The sequence below is a fragment of the Phyllopteryx taeniolatus genome, chromosome 23 (assembly GCF_024500385.1).
Source record: "Phyllopteryx taeniolatus isolate TA_2022b chromosome 23, UOR_Ptae_1.2, whole genome shotgun sequence".
NCBI classification, from domain to species: Eukaryota; Metazoa; Chordata; class Actinopteri; order Syngnathiformes; family Syngnathidae; genus Phyllopteryx; species Phyllopteryx taeniolatus.
The window spans coordinates 3122566-3139212 of record NC_084524.1 but is presented as its reverse complement, the minus strand read 5'-3'; the positions used below and the strand labels follow the sequence as shown (position 1 = coordinate 3139212).

General features: G+C 45.4%; 1 protein-coding gene across 7 annotated transcripts in view; it reads left to right on the top strand.

Moving 5' to 3' along the window:
• arap2 (ArfGAP with RhoGAP domain, ankyrin repeat and PH domain 2) overlaps nt 1–16647 on the top strand; it is a 96392-nt gene that overhangs the window by 64891 nt on the left and 14854 nt on the right. The gene's annotated exons all lie outside the window — the stretch shown is intronic.

Sequence of the window (16647 nt, the reverse complement as noted above, 5' to 3'; positions counted from 1 at the left end):
CTGGCATTTAGAAAATAGAAATAATTTTGGTCATCCTAAATGACCTAAAACAGGAAAGGTTTAGTCCGATTTTATGTCACACAGTCAGGGAAAAAAAACAACGTTGATTTGTATACAGTCATGGCTAAACATTTTTTGGAGCATGACTGTATACTGTAAATCAAAGTTACTAGCTAAGTAACTATGCTGCTCCTCTATGATACTGTAAAAACGGTATTTCAGTGTTTCTGCAACGGATGACCAGCGCTACTTCTGATTTCATAATTTTGCATTATGAAGCGAACAGCGAGCGTGCCGACGGTTGCTTTGGATGGAAGCGCTTGATTGTTTTCCAGTCACTTCCACTTGCAGTCGTTGGCGGTGATTAAAGAGAGGATCTAAGCTTTGCTCTCTGTCGCTAATTCCTATCTTTTGTTCTCCTGAAAAAAAAAACAAAAAAAAAAACTCCATCAAAAAGCCACCTTTTGTTTTCGCTCCGAGTGTTTGACTGGAATCAAACCGTTCCTTGCGGACGTCCTTGAATTCATCGAGTCTCTCTCAAAGCGGTTTTCTACTCTCTCTCTCTGTTTAATTACCGCTAATCGGGCCTTGTTTGTGCATGCGTGCTATTTGGGTCATGAATGAAAGAGTGACTGGAACGGGTTTGGGAGAGTCGTCAAGTTCTTGTTGTCCTCTTGGTTTAACAGACACATTGTCTATATTTGACATATAGAGTAAAACCTCCGCTATTACACTTAAAATGGACTTTTACTCTTGCTCCTCTGTCATTTCATAAGAAGACACAAAAGGCTGTCAAAGTCTCTTAGGAAAGTAGTCATTGTTGTCAAGGAAGCAGTGGTACCTTAATTTACGGGATGAATTCGTTCCGTGACCACAACAATCCTCAAAAATCAACTTTACAGTAATGAGACAATGAACTAGAATGTAAAGAATCAAATATTTATTGCAGCATGTTTTGCTTGAATTCAGTGGACATTGTGCTGCGCCTTCTGATATTGATGATATTCCACCCAAAAAGGACAATGTGATGATTAAACGCAACTGTTTTCCCACAACAATAGAAAGGCAGGCAATAAATACAGGGAGGCATTCCAGAGGTAACAAACGGTTTATTCCACGGAAGCATGCGATGATATAGTCCAACCTGCACGACAAATAAAACAGCCGCCGACTTTTTAGTGCCTGCGCAGCGTCATTGGAATGAGAGATGGTGTTTGCAGGTCTCGGCCGGCTGATAGCTATTTCATTAATATTGCAGCTTAAGACAAAAATGATGTGAGGAGCAAAGGGGCTGAAGAGCAAAAATGAAATCGAAATAAAAAAACGCTCCTGCTTTATTGCCGTCGGTAAAATTGAAGGACGACAACCCTGAGGAGCTGTCCGTAGGTTTGTGGTCTTTTTTACAGAGTTAACGCATGTGTGCTTGTGTTCCCGCGATTTCAATGCGGGGAAAACAAACACCACCCGCGGATAAACCCCCAGGCCTCCTCGGGGTCCCCTCGTCACTCCGACACAAACTCCTGTCGCGAATCTCGCTTGTTCATTTGCTTATTTCATCTCCCGGTGTTGTGTGTTCATTTCACCCGCTCGCTCTGTTTTACTACAAAGTGTTCAAAATCATTAAGCATGTGCTGTTTTTGTTCATTTGCCTGAATAGTGCAACGCAATGTCGAGTGAATGCAACGCGGGATCAACAATTACGCAATGAAGGAATTGAATTGAAATGAATGGGAATGCCATTAACCCTTTCCTTTGCCCCAAAATACAACAAAACATTTTGTCATGTTTTCTTATTGAGGAAACAGCAGTCTATAATATTTTACCTTAGAATAAAAAAAAATTAAAAAAAACGCGTTCAGTATCGACGTCTCCACTCCTCTTCGCTCGTCTCAGTTCCTCGCAGAGGATAAAGAATATATGACTGTGATATGTCTTATCTAAATGTCTTACTGCACTGTGTGTGTTCAAAGATCAGTTGCTTAAAGGGTTTAGATATGCGTTTCCCATGATGCGTTAGCATTATCGTTAAGCTAGCGGAATAAAGCTCCTAGAGGCTACAAAAAAAAAGGTTTTAAATACACAACATATTATTCTCCTAGTTTTGTTTCGTGTCGGGGGACTCGTATCTCAAGGCAACACTGTATCGGCTTCCATTCAGACCATCCAGAGTAACGCAGCATTGTATAAAACTGTTGCAAAGTCATTTTCTTGAATTTGTCCCATTTTCCGGACTTGCTTGGTAATATGGACCAACCTCCTTTAATTCGGCTCAAATGTTTCACTTAAATGCTACGTGCGGAATAATTGTGACTGTAAATCCTTCTTCTGTACAAAGCTGTGTCAGAGAAAAGAGGGGTAAGGTCAAATTTGCAATCAGTGCCGCGGGAAACGAACGAAAGATGAGAAGAAGAAAAGAAAAGGACAAATCCACTTACACAAATTTGTCGGGAGGTTGGGCATCGTCTTCAATTATCGTCACTAACTTTAAAAATTGTTTTTTTTATTTCTTACGGCAGCCTTGTAATTTCGGGTCCAGGTTGCTTTGCTGGAAGAGAGAATTGCACGAGCGATAAGGAAAAAAAATATCTGCGCAATGATGGGGAATTGGAATCGCAAAGAAAACTATTACCTATCCCCCCCACCCCACCCCCTGACAACACCGTTCCGGGCTGTCTGACTTCCAGACACATATCAAATTTGTTCCGGAATGCTGAAACGCCTTCACGATCCACTACATCTCCTTAAATTGAATCAGCTCAACTTCTTCCTCTGCTGATAATAAGCTAAACGCAGGGCTTGGGAAATGTCTCCCGTTTTAAATTGTACACGGATAAGAAATGCAGACATGTACATGCTGGACACACAGATTCAAATAAAAAATACAAAATAAAACATTGATTTGATGTGCTGAGAATAACTTCTCGCGTAGTTTGGGTGTTGGTTTGAGGAAGAATCCACACCTTCCAGAACATGACAGAACATTCTTAGGAAGTGTTTTTTTTTTTTTTTCAAAGCGATCTGGCACCTTGAGCAGAATTAGCTTTCAAGAAAAAAAAAAAAAAAAAAAAGCTTGAATCTGTGAATCACACCAATTTTCTCACACAATTTTTATGAAAAGATCCTGCTCTATTTAATGACGTGTGTCACTTGCATATCACTAATGTATTTGCGCCATCCTTTCAAAAGAAAAAGGCACCCCAAGTTCACAGTTGGATCCAAGAATTGTCTCCAATGAGCTGCTGTTTGGAAGTACACCGCCATCCACCCTCATAGTTCTCAGTTTCTCCATAGGGTTGAGGTCAGGGGATGATGAGTTTTGCTCTCAATATACCCATAGCAGCTAAAAGTACAATACTATTTCGGGCATTGTCTTTGTATGAGATTTATTTGCAGCGTATGCTTCATATTCATAGAAAGTATAGCCAGTGTGGGCCGCAACTTTGAAGGCTCTCAGTACGCGGTCACATGCTTCGGTCTGGACAACGGCGTGCGGACGGCCTTTCGCCTCGAGGGGAGAAAAACGAATGGATCAGCGCATCTTATCAATCAAAGCGGAGGAAGAGGGAATCAATAAAAGCGAAAACATTTTGAGGAATGGGACACACAGGTAATCATTCAGGTCTCTTCACTGCAGCAAACTTTCCTGTAAAATACTGATTTTTGAGCAGTCAGCAGTTTTTCAGCGCTAAATCGATCGGGATGTTGAAGATAAATAATTGAATTCATTGATTATTATTATTTTTTTCTTTTTCTTGAAAGCAGCGGTGAACGCGCCCTGGCAACCCCCCAACCCCACCCTCTCGAAGAGCTAGTTGTGATAGGGGGCTCATTTGGGCAAATGAGCCAATAGGAGTTTGTCAAAGCAAAAAGAAAATGGGGATCAACAACAACAACAACTGCGGCGTTTTCCGCACAGAGCAAAATAACGCAACGTACGGGGACGTTTGAAATCCCTAAAGCCAGAGGGGAAAAAAAAAGATGACATTCTTTGATTATGTAACGGTGACAAAAATGTAGTGTTCTTTTATTAATGAATGACCCGCAGAGGTGTCAGGGAGATGCTGACATGTTGCCCCAAATTTCATTTGACAAGCATTTGCTCTGATAACAGCAGGGTGTATTCTTAATTTAACTCCATTTCCGCCCCCCCCCCCCATCTCTGCTCCCCACCCCCATTTACCTCTCTGCATGTTAAACATCCCCGCAGCATCGGCGGGCGCGCTGCGAATCTGCTATTACGGCCACTGAACATGGCATTTGTGACACATCGGCGCAAACGGTAATTAATGAGGCAAAATCCTTGTGATGTTGGACGCCTGAAATAATGTCGAGTTATACGGTCGGCCCCTTTTGAAGGAATCGAAACGGGTTTCCAGCTGACCATTGATGGCCGTGGCATCAAAAGAAAAAAACATGCTTTGCGTCGCAAAATAATTTGCAAGTCAACGCACCATCTCACGCTGCAAAAATATACAGTTGAAGCTTTAGCTGCAATGTGTGTAATCTGATAAAAGTCATGGTGTGGCCATGTCATTTCCTGACCTAAACCCAATGGAGAATGTGCGTAATAACATTAGTTTCTCTCTATTCTCAATGTAACGATTATTTTTTTTGAGTGTTCTATTATTTTTTTTACATAGTTTATGTAATAATTTGAAACACTATTTTGAATAATTGAGCCAAATTATTGTGGTGGTTTTGTTCAATAAAATCCCCTTTATCATAGAAGCTAATAATAAGTGTTGATGATTTGAAAAAAAACAACAATCCGTATATGCCTAATAATTTGGAACAAGTTTCTTTTTATTTGTCCCTATATTATCTACAACCCCAATTCCAATGAAGTTGGGACATTGTGTTAAACACAAATAAAAACTGAATACAATGATTTGCAAATCATGTTCGACCTATATTTAATTGAATACACTACAAAGACAAGATATTTAATGTTCAAACTGATAAACTTGATTGTTTTTGTCTGGACTGCAGGCAGGCCAGTCTCGTACCCGCACTCTTTTACGACGAAGCCACGCCGTTGTAACACTTGCAGAATGTGGTTTGGCGTTGTCTTGCTGAAATAAGCAGGGCGTCCATGAAAAAGACGTTGCTTGGATGGCAGCCTATGTTCACAGATGTGTAAATTACCCATGCCATTGGCACTAACACAGCCCCATACCAACACTGATGCTGGCTTTTGAACTTTGCATCCATAACAGTCCGGATGGTTCTTTTCCTCTTTGGCCCGGAGGACACGATGTCCACAATTTCCAAAAACAATTTGAAATGTGGACTCGTCAGAACACTTTTCCACTTTGCATCTTAGATGACCTTAGGCCCAGAGAAGCCGGTGGCGGTTCTGGGTGTTGTTGATAAATGGCTTTTGCTTTGCATAGTAGAGTTTCAAGTTGCACTTACGGATGTAGCGCCGAACTGTATTTACTGACATTGGTTTTCTGAAGTGATCCTGAGCCCATGCGGTGATATCCTTTACCCATTGCTGTCGGTTTTTGATGCAGTGCCGCCTGAGGGATCGAAGGTCACGGCCATTCAATGTTGGTTTTCGGCCTTGCCGCTTACAAGCGGTGATTTCTCCAGATTCTCTGAACCTTTTGATGATATTATGGACCGTAGATGATGAAATCCTAAATCCCTTGCAATTGCACGTTGAGGAACATTGTCCTTAAACTGTTTGACTATTTTCGCACGCACTTGTTCACAAAGAGGTGAACCTCGCCCCATCTTTGCTTGTGAATGTTCCCAATGAGCCTGTTCACCTGTGGGATGTTCCAAACAGGTGTTTGATGACCATTCCTCAATGTTCTCACTCTTTCTGGCCACCTGTCCCAGCTTTTTTGGAACGTGTTGCAGCTATAAAATTCCAAGTTCATAATTATTTGCTAAAAACAATAAAGTTGATCAGTTTGAACATAAAATATCTTGTCCTTGTAGTGTATTCAATTAAATATAGGTTGAACATGATTTGCAAATCATTGTATTCTGTTTTTATTTATGTTTACCACAACGTCCCAACTTCATTGGAATTGGGGTCGTAGTTTTCCCGCAAAAGAATCAAATGCAGCGGTGGCTCGATCATTCATAACAGTGATTATTCATGGGTTTCCGTAGATGACACCTGGGTTGGAAGTGCGCGATAACTACCGCAGTAATTGCTACAAAAAGCGGGTAATTACATTTTTTGAGTGGCATCCAGTCACAGCCTGAAATCTTATGCCCCTTTTTTTTTTTCCCCCATGTTCACCAAACAGAATAAAGAGTTTGTGGCAAATATCACAAAAGTCCCGTTCCTCTCCAATGGGCCGGCCCTTCAGCTCGCATTCTTTTTCCGCCGCCGCGGTCATAAAAGTGTCCGCTACTTTCTGCTCCTATGTTGACATGTGGGAGTTGACCTTTGAAATCAAATGGCGGCGGTGGCCGGGGAAGGCATTAATGAGGGGAATTCGGCGAGCGATTTAAAAGTCCATTAGCATCGCGGCAAGACTTGCCACTCGGCCTGCCGCAGCTAATTGATATTCTTGGGGTAGGGGCGGCTATAAAAGGTTTTGCTCTGTAGAGTACATGCGCTGCGTCTTGTGGTGCATTAGACAATATCAGCCTCTCTAAATAAACAAGGGAAGGAGTGGAGAGTGGAGTTGGGGTTGGGGTTGGGGGGGGTTTAATGGGACATCTCATTCTGCATGCTGAGTGGAGAAGTGCTAAATCCCCGTCAGTGGCATTTCCATGTTTTTGTCTTTTCGATTGCAACAAATTAGCAAGAAGAGGAGCTGCAAGGGCGTCGGAGAGGCGATAAAGTACACTTCGATGCTGTTTTATGTCAGGGGAATGTTTGCATAGTTTGCCGAGCTTACACTCCTAATGCTAATGTGCTTACTCCAAAGAGGCACCTGTGCAGAAACAGCCGCGTTTCGAAAAGCGGGCCGAGACCTCGGATAGCGTATACGATGGTACCTTGACTTACAAGTTTCAACGTTTCCAAAATTGTTGAGCTAACCGCCTTCATGAACGCATGTGTGTTTTACTTGAGTGCGACTTGCCTCTTCCGCATCCTGTCTTCTTTTGCGTTTGCCCCGAGGCCTCGCCTTCATTTCACCTTTGCTGCGGGAAAGCTGCCGCGGCGCCAAGACGACGACGGCACCCGACCTGTAAGCACAAACACTTCTGCATATTGTTTCGAGTAATTCACTGATGTCACGCGGCAGCTTTTGCATCTCTGATTCTATATTGACTCGAGAAGAAAGCCGTGGAGGGATGTCACGTTAAACATGAAGATCATCCGAATAAACGAGCTACAATATTCTTGCGGCAAAATTGAACGGGCTCTTCTTTTACCCGCGTCCCAAAACTCCATGGAAATAGTTCGAGTTGTGGCTCAAAACTTTTCCTCCATGAGCAGGCAGTAATTGTGGTTGAATGTATTCCATTCCAACCCTGTCGGAATTTGCTCCAAATTCCCGTCGCAATTCCTGCCACGGGCCCTTGAGACTTTTTCATTCACCGTTGTGCCAAATTTCGTATCGATCAAGGAAGCTGGTGTCAGGAGCTATTTTTTTAATTTCATTTTTTCAAACTTTCGAGGCTGCTTTTTCATTGAATTGACTTCAAACCAAAATGGCTGCCTTCCTGTTCACTTCCTGGCTTGGGTCCTTGGGACTTTTCCATTGTTGTGTTATGATACACAAGTCCACGACGTTTCCTGTCCATCATTGCAACTGATGTCAAGTACAATTTTTTTTTCCAACTTTCCAGTCTGCTTTTTCAGGAGGTTTCCCCCCCCCCCCCCCCCCCCCCAAATCTCTGTCTTCCTGTTCAATTTTGGATTTTTCATTCATCCTGTTATGGTTGACAAGTGGAGCACGGACAGACGTTGCGGTTGAACGAAGTTCACTCTCACCTTGTAGGTGGTGGTAATGCGCATTAGAGAAGAGTTGAAAACAACCGAAGCGGAAGAAACTCCTGGATCAGCTTTGGATCTGCAGAAATTGGTGAAATTGGCAACTTGTGCTCCGTCATCCGGCAAAAGTTTGGCTGTCTTTTTCAGCGGCGGCAGCAGATGTTCATCACCCCGCACAGATGCCTGAATGCGCAACCCGCCCGCCATTATTTGGACAAAATGAACCTTTGAGATGCAGCAACGGGCGCTCTGGAAGCGGTCGCATTGGCGCGGGACAACAGACCCACGGGGGACTTTTGGGAAGGAGAGGATGTGAGACGAAGGGAAGGGGAAGCCGCAAAAGAAGGACCCGAGCCGATCGACACGGACCCACCGCGGAGCGCCGGGATGTGAGAGCCGAGTCTCCATTTTGGCCTTTATTACCATGCTGAATCCTCTTCCTCAACGGCATACATTCGGAATTTGCTGGAAGGTCTGCAGGATGATTTGAAATGAATGACAACCAGGATGCCAGAAAGATGTTGCATTCAATGTACTGTTTGGAACTCCGCTGTGGGTTACACACGTCACACACATTTTACATTTTTTAAAATGTGAGAGTCAGGTCTTTGCTGATTTGGATCACAATGGAGGCCCTATTTGTCGTACGTATGTACCTCGCTTTACTGGTGTACTTTAGATACCTGACCCACATGTAATGAAAAGTCCCCGGGTCAGGGTTTTGTCTGGACAATCTCGGTTTAGGAATTTTCTGCCCAGACCGCTTTCCGAGCAGAACGGGAGGAGAAATGGTTCTCTCCTCGGTAAACTCGGCCTGACTGTCGGTGTATGTGTGCACCTTGCTTTAAAAGACTGATGTGTCCACGATAACTGATCGAGACCTAATTTAAAGCCTACACAGCCATTAATCCCATTGATGTACTCACCCCCGCAATACTGCCACCCACCCACCCTCACTAACCACCTCATCCCTATTGACAGATGAGAAACAACCAAGGCAGCCGCGATAACACTACGCTCGCATCGCGGCGAGTTGATCCTGAGACGTCGGGAAGTATCAAGATTGCTGGCTTTCTTATCGGTAGTTTGTCACTGTCTCCGAATCGGCGCAGGATGGCGGCGGCTACAGCGCAAGGGCTTCTTCAAATTTGTCTTCTTTTGTTCTTTCAAATCCTAACCCTCACGCCAAACATTTCAAACTAAATATTCCCGACCTGTTGAATTGAAAGGAATGGAACTAAATTGAAATGGAATCGCGTGAAATATTTATCCGTCGTCGCGAGATGACGTGCACTGCTTCCATTAACAACATGGAGGAGCTTGTGTTACCCAGCTTAGCAGTTTGGTGATTGCACAGGATTTAGTGACTCTTCCGACTCGTCCGGCAACGTTTTTAAAAAGCAAGTAGCGACAGTCAATTGCGGATATGATGATGGAGAGGCAACCTTGACGAAATATCGGCGACTTGGAAGCGCATACCTCGAGTCCCAAGATTCCAAAATGGTTAAATGCAACGTATGAATGCGCACCATGTCTTTGGCACCGTTCGGCGTGATTGCCTTCCACCGGGCGCCTTTCTCGTCCTACTGAAAACAATTCAAATTCCGCTCATGTCTGTTTCGTGCGGGACTAAACGTCGCTCGTTTGGAAAAGTGGCTCAATGTAAAAGCTGGCAACACCATCTGTGCGCGAAGCGGTGCACGTCAGCTCAGCTAGCGACAACGGATGAATCTGGAATTTAATTGAATTGAATTTGGTAAAATTCCTTTCTATTAAACACGTCATGAATATTTAAATTGAAATTAAACTCATCGTAATATTAATGAAATTGGTGTTAGGATTATGAAAAACAAAAAGTCTTGTAAGGGCTCCCGAGACAGAAAAAGTTTGAGAATCCCTGTTATGGAGAAGTAAGAAAGCAAAGCTCCTCGAGCGTTGCTGACACCACACTTTGGTGCTCCAAAGTTGATCCTGGGGAGGGGGAGGGGGAGGGCGGGGTCGGCCCCACACTCTGGAGCTCAAGAGATGATCCCGGAGGGGGCCGAGGAGGTCGAGGGAGCGTCTTGTTTGAGAGCCGAGCTCTGTTTGCTGCCGAGTGTCGAGGCCCAAAATGAAAAATGTGCTCTGCGAGACATATTCATATTCTTTCCAAGCGGGAGAGACGTCCGCGGAGGAATGACGGCGATGCCATCAGAAGTTGATTCATCATCTGTTGCGCGCAAAACGATCGCACGCCGGCAAACACTGCTGACCTTCAGCCCGCACTCTGAAGGGGGTCATTTATCAGGAAGCGGGCGTGGGGGCGACGCTTACTCACCAGTGGGAATTTTTTCTCTTTTATGCAACACGAAGAGCGTTTCGCAGCCGTCTGCAGATGCGCCGGGGCTCTAATGGCTGCTTTGTTTGCACAGGAGCAAGCCTTTGATGCCAAAGGATGCCTCTTGGATTGATGGAGTTTGTATGTGTTGGCTGGATTTAGCCCAGATCTGCTCATTTTTCTCAAGGGACCTTTGCGCTGCCTTCCACTGATATATCTTGTATGTTGGATCTTGTGCCTTGTATGCCACATTTAGAGCAAAATAAACAGCCTGGACCGCTCGCAGAGCAGATATAGACAAACAGTTAGCCATCAACAACCATGTCCAGCTAAGGCGAAGGGTTCTGTTTTGACCCACAATTTTGCGCTCTGGCGCACGTTCCACGTTCAGAGTTCAAGTGTTCAATACTTCGTAGTCCGAGCAAACTCAACGTTGAGCCAACGCAGTGAGCACTTGGAGCGGCAGTGAAAGCGGAAAAGTGATGAAGTGGATCAGGCGGTGCGCTCGCCTATGTTGTGAAATATTGATGATTGCATGTTGAGCGGCGAGTCGAAATGCGGACTGCGAAGCGCACACAAGCCCCCACAAAGACGGCGAGCGTGCCGATTTTAGGCCGCTTGCTGATTTTGTACTCAGGCCAAAGAGCTGTTTAATTTCCAAGTCATGCTGGGCGCCATCTTGGTGCCAAGGAACTATGTTGAAGTTTGGGGAAGAGTTTCATTTAGTCAGGCCATAGCCCCGTCTACTCGAGAAGTGGTACTTTGCCGCCATCTTCTGGCTTCAGTAGGCAATTATAATCCTGCCAACTATCAAGAATGAATGTTCTGCCGTTATGCACAAAATTGGAATTCTCTGCAATTTTTCTAATCCCCCCCCCTTTTCCTTTATGCAAGGAGGGTGGGATTAGATGTTCATGCAGCTGAGAGCGAAGGTCTCCCAGCTGTGGTAGTAGTCGTAGCTGAAGAGCTTTCTTTTTTGAAGTTGAGCCCGAGGATTTACCGCGGTTGCTTCCTCAGCGCAGGCGAAACCTGACGTACGATTCCCGAGACTTGGGGGAGTGCGGGAAGAGTAGACACTCAGAGCCTCGGGGAAATGGCTGCAGCTGAAAGGGAGCCGGGCGACAAAAGCGCCAGAAAGCGAGACGCGGAGAGTCACGACTCACAGTACACTTGTCGGCGCGATGACGAGAGATTTGGAAATGAAAATAAAAGAAAGCGTAACGTGTCCTCTCGGACGTATGCACGTACAGTCCGTGCGGCTCGTGCGTTTCCATTCCCGGTTTGCATGCCATTATCCGGCGGAAAGGACAGCGCGGGACTTTACCTCCGTCGGCGGCGCAGGTGGCAAACTGACAAGGAGATGGAGATAAACGCAGCGTGTGTCACTTTGATGGAATGGTAGAGGGCGATGCAGTTTACGGATTGAAATCAAGCGCGTTGGCTCGCACCGCTGTCTGCGGAACATCATATAAATAATAATAATTCCTTCAAATTTGCAATGGCTGAAAATGTGGGAAAAGTCTAGCGTTGGTACTAGTTTCCTGATACACAGCATGGGCTATGGTACTACTACTTTACACCAGCAGAGAGAGCTGATGATATATTACATTGCTGCATAATCCCCCCCACTCTTTGTCCTCTATTTTTTTCACTCTTTTAACTTTTAAGGTGGCATTTAGTGATTTTTTTTTTTAAAAAAATGTATTATTATTATTATTTTTTTTTTTGCCCCCGCTGTTCTTTTTGTTGTTGAATTAATCATAAAGCAACCAGATATAAAAGTGGGAGAAGGCGTGTTAGCCAACCTGAAGCTTGTCAGAGGTGAGGTTGAGGCGGGATAATCTGGCGCAGAACATGGCTCACGCAGAGTGGGGAGGGGGGGCTTGCTTTCCACCCCCCCCCCCCCCCCCTCCTGAGTGTGCCACATTTTTGTGAAAAAAACAAAAATGTCTGTCGATGTGCTGACTGCGCGGCCCCAGTACTGACGCCGTCTGAGGCGGCTTGACGCAAAGCGGTGCTGACATGCAGGATTATGTGGCGCTCCGGCTCACGCTGCGTCCACAAGCAAATCAAATGGAGGGGGCTCTGACTGGCCGATCCCCTCCCGGTCGTAATGCCTCTCAACAAATAGGAAAAGGGAATCATTCGCCGCAGAATTCAGCGCCTGAAAAAATCCCGCCGTTGTCCACGTCGAGGACTTGGCTGGGATGTTCTTTTTTTTTTTTCTTTTCGAACAAAGAAACACTGTGACTCAGACCGCTTCCTTGTTGCTGTGGCAACCGGCACCATCAACTGTTTCCGTGCTGACTGATTAGGTGTGGCGGCACCGGTGCGGCAGCGGTGAGCGCATCTGCTTCCGAGTCCGGAGGTTCTGGGATACGCAGCCCACCACTTAAACCAGGACGAGAGAAAATGGACGAATAGGCTCAAGTGTACCTAATCGAGTGTCCAATAAATCTGACCTTTGAGGCATGTCGTCGGAGTGAATCGTACATCAGGCGTCAACCAGGTGCACCCTTGAGATAATAGCCACGTGCTAATTAGCAGGAGTCCATCTTGATCACACGGCGGCGTTGTTTTCCCTTCATCAAGGTTGACGGGGATGAAGGGTGTGTTGCGTTGTTGCCGTGGGATACGAGGTTATTAATTTATCCAAGCAGAGACGTTCACGGGGAAACGGATTCCTTTTACGCCTCATCCAGGCAAGTGGAACCAGTTTGAAGGAATACAGCTGTAAATGGGGGACAATACAAGCAACTCGAATGCTCAGCAGAAAAAGTGAATATGCGCGCTAGACCTTGCTGTAGTTCTGCATCAAATTCACATGGAAACTGTGAACCCGGTCCATGGGGAAGGAAGGAGGCGGGCTGGTCTCGGGGAGCTGTGATGGATGTGTTAGCGTAGCCAAGTCGGTGTCGGGCTTGTTCTCTGCACTCGCTCGGAACAGTGGCCACTTGCCGCGCAGTGCTGCTGGAGCCCGTGCGCTCGTACGCCTGCGGCAAGGCGCAACCGTGCTCTGTGTTTAGCCGCCTTTACTTTTCGGATCAGTAAATCAGTCGATTTTGGTTTGAAGCAGCCATTTTGGAGGCTAAATTCCAGGAAGAAAACAGACCTGGGAAGTGAGAAAAAAAATGGATACCCTTGACACCCGGTTTCCCCGGTCAACACGAAATTTGGTGGACATGTCTATTATAGCAAGACGCATTAAAAAGTCTCAAGGACCCATGCCTGAAATTCAACAGGAAAGCAGCCATTTTGGGTAAGAGCAGTAATTCGGGCCATTATTTCCGTGAAAAAGATACCACCTCGACAGCCGTTGCCTCGATTGACGCAAAATTTGGTAGAATTCGGATGAAAACAAAAAGTCTCAGGGGTCCATCCCCAAAAATTAACAGATCGGCAACCATTTTGGTGTGATGCAGCCTTTTTGGGATGCCAAATTCCTTGAAAAAGGGGCCAGTTTCCCTGATAGCCACGAAATCTGACACAGAAAAAAGTGTCAAGGAACGTTTTGGTGTGCTACATCCATTTTAGGTGAAAGTCCAAAGTTTAAGCATATCGAGGATTAGCCTTGATAACGTAGGCGCGAGGGCCCGTTCATCGCTGCTTGCAGCTTTAATTATTCCCTTGAAAAAGAAGGGAACTAGTTCAAACCTAAAGCTCAGACAAGAAATCTCCTGCTGTGTGGCCGCATCGTCCGCGAGGTAAGCGGTCTTGTCCATTCCCAATGCGAAGGCGGGGTTAATGGCAGCCGCCGCGCAGCACAAAATGCGCTTACCTGTGCCCGCCTGTCATCTCCCGTCAGCCTTTTCGATACGCGCAGCGTTCGGCAGCTCGGCTCGTGTCGCAGAAAGGCCGCGTAGGAAGAGGACGGACGCCCGTGGTGCTTTGCGATGTGAGCAGGATTTCCATCTGACTAAGAATTATTTGACATCCTTCCGGTCGTGTTCAGGTTTTCGAGACACGCCGAGCCGGCCGGAGGCCTGTCAAGCAGAATAATCCGGATTCCCGCGGTAAAGTGCACGAAACATGGCACAGTGAGGCCAATGCAGCCACGCTCTGTGATTGCAAATGCTTTGGTGTGTTTATTTTCGGGCATAAATGGGTTTATTTGCCGTGTTTGTATGTGCAGCCAAGAAATTGTGTGAATCTTAGGAATTTCGCAATGTGATGTTTGCCTGCCTGGATTAAAAATAAATAAATACTTTAAAAAAAAAAAAAAAAAAAGGGCCAGGTGTGACAGTGTTCCCGAGCTGATTTAACACAAAAACAATCTGCCAATCTGCAATAAATTGGAGGAAAAAGCGCTGAGGAAGCCAGCTTGGATTTGCGCCATGCATATAAATATGCAGTTTTCTTTCTCAGAAGAAAAATGATTGAAAACGACTCCCGAAAAGTTGAAAAAAAAAAAAAAATAATAATAGGCACCCGCATTAAAGGGGATAAAATATTTTAGTGCAACCTAATATGTTGAGTGCATAATATGGAAATTAGACTTTTTAATTGCTTGTATACAAATAGTCTCTGGAGTGCCTGCCCACCCATCAAGGGTGAAATTAAACAAGCTCGTAAATCTTTTGTCGGACATGTCCAAGCCAAAAGGTAAGCAGAGCCGCATTGATGATTATTCTTTTTTTTTTTTTTCTTTGTTGGATGCACAGGTTAGCGGCACATACTTGAGGGGTTCGCTCGACTCGGTGATGAAATGCTGGCTTGTCTCTCCACGGAGAGTTTGAAAATAAACAAATTAACGAATACACTTGCGAGCGAATTGATCATTAGCTTTACGCCGCTGTAAACTTCTTCACCCTCGCATCTGATCATCTCGGCGGTGTAGGGGGCTTTACAAGACGAGCGCGTCGGTGTCCTTGGCACAAATAAACACGTCAAATAATTCTCACCTAATTGAACCGGAGCCACTCCATTGAGCCTCGGTATTAATTTATGATTAAATTTGCCCGTAATGTTCAATGGAGGGAATTCTGATCGCATTTCTCTGTAACATCGAATTAATGAGGTGCACGTCCAAATATAATTGCGAGCATTGTAGATCAAGCTAATATACATGTAAGCAGGGAAAGCTATGAATGGAATTAATGAACGACAATTAGTGATAATGTTCTATTGCTTTGCTCAAGCAACAGAAGGCATCTCTGTCGCACGGCACGGCGTGTTCATGGACCAAACGTCTGTGGCCGGCCTGGAAAGTTTTGGTTGACATCACTGTCATGAGAAAATGGCAAAGATTCTGACCATTTGTCATATGAATGCTGCCCCCCCGACTAATTTGGGGCGCCCCGCCCCTGGTTTGGACGCTGTTGTGCTTTTGAAAACTTGAAAGTTGCTGCCTTCGATTGGGAATCGTCATGACATTTAGCTCCATTGTCACAATTTCAAGTTTTTCCTCAGCCCTCTTTTCTCCTCACACAGAAGCTTAATGGTTTGCCGAGTGCCTTTCAAAAGCTACATTCATTTGTCCTTTTGCCATTAAAAAAAAAAAAAAAAAAACCCCTCCCTTTTCATGCCTTCTCTTTAGACAACACTCTGTTTCTTTGTGCCATTTCTGTCACAGCACTCAGCTCTGAACACAATTAATTGGGTTTGACTTGACCGGCAAATAGCAGCATGGCCTCACTCCATTCTTAAAAAAAAAACAAAACAAAAAACCGCCACCCCGCCGTGACTTGGCTGAAGTGTTTCCAATGATAGACGGTGAACAAACACAGGTTGTTTGTGGTCGCAGCCCTCACTGGCAAGGCCATTAGCCGCTATTGACCTATGCCTTTAAGAGGTGTGCATGATGATATTCCATTGTCCGTCGTTGGTCTCTGCTTGGCTGCTGATGGTTTTTAAAAGCCCCTCTGAGGAGATCGTGATTATCATCTACTTAGGGACCATTACTGCCTGCGTCTCTAAATTGCAAGTCCGAAACGGTCCTGTTGATCCTTTTTAGTCCTGCCGTTTGCCGGATCTCTATGCCTTCTCATGTCGGAATGGTGTTGCTGCGCAACTGGACAGGACAACAGTTTGGAGTGGCGTGCCGAGAAAGGATAGAACACGATAGGGCAGGCAAGGACCAGTATTGCGTCTAGCAAACCTTGGATTCCTAGGCGAGCATGCGTTGTCGCCGCTTCCATATCTTCTCCTTCCTCTCACGGCTGATGATTCTTACAAAGGAGCTTTGGCGTGCGTCTGCGAAAGCGTAATCAGTCCAAATCACCGCGGTCAATGTGAGGACGATTATGCTGTCCTCCCACCTTTTTTCGCCCCCCGCCTATTATGCTACTACTCGGCACGGCGAGAATCACCAGCCAATCAAAAGCCACTCGCGTGGCACTCAAGGGCTAAATCGTGGCGTCGTGAAGTAAAAACCATCATTTGTCATCTTTAAAATTGCGGAAAATCTTCCCGTTCTGAATCC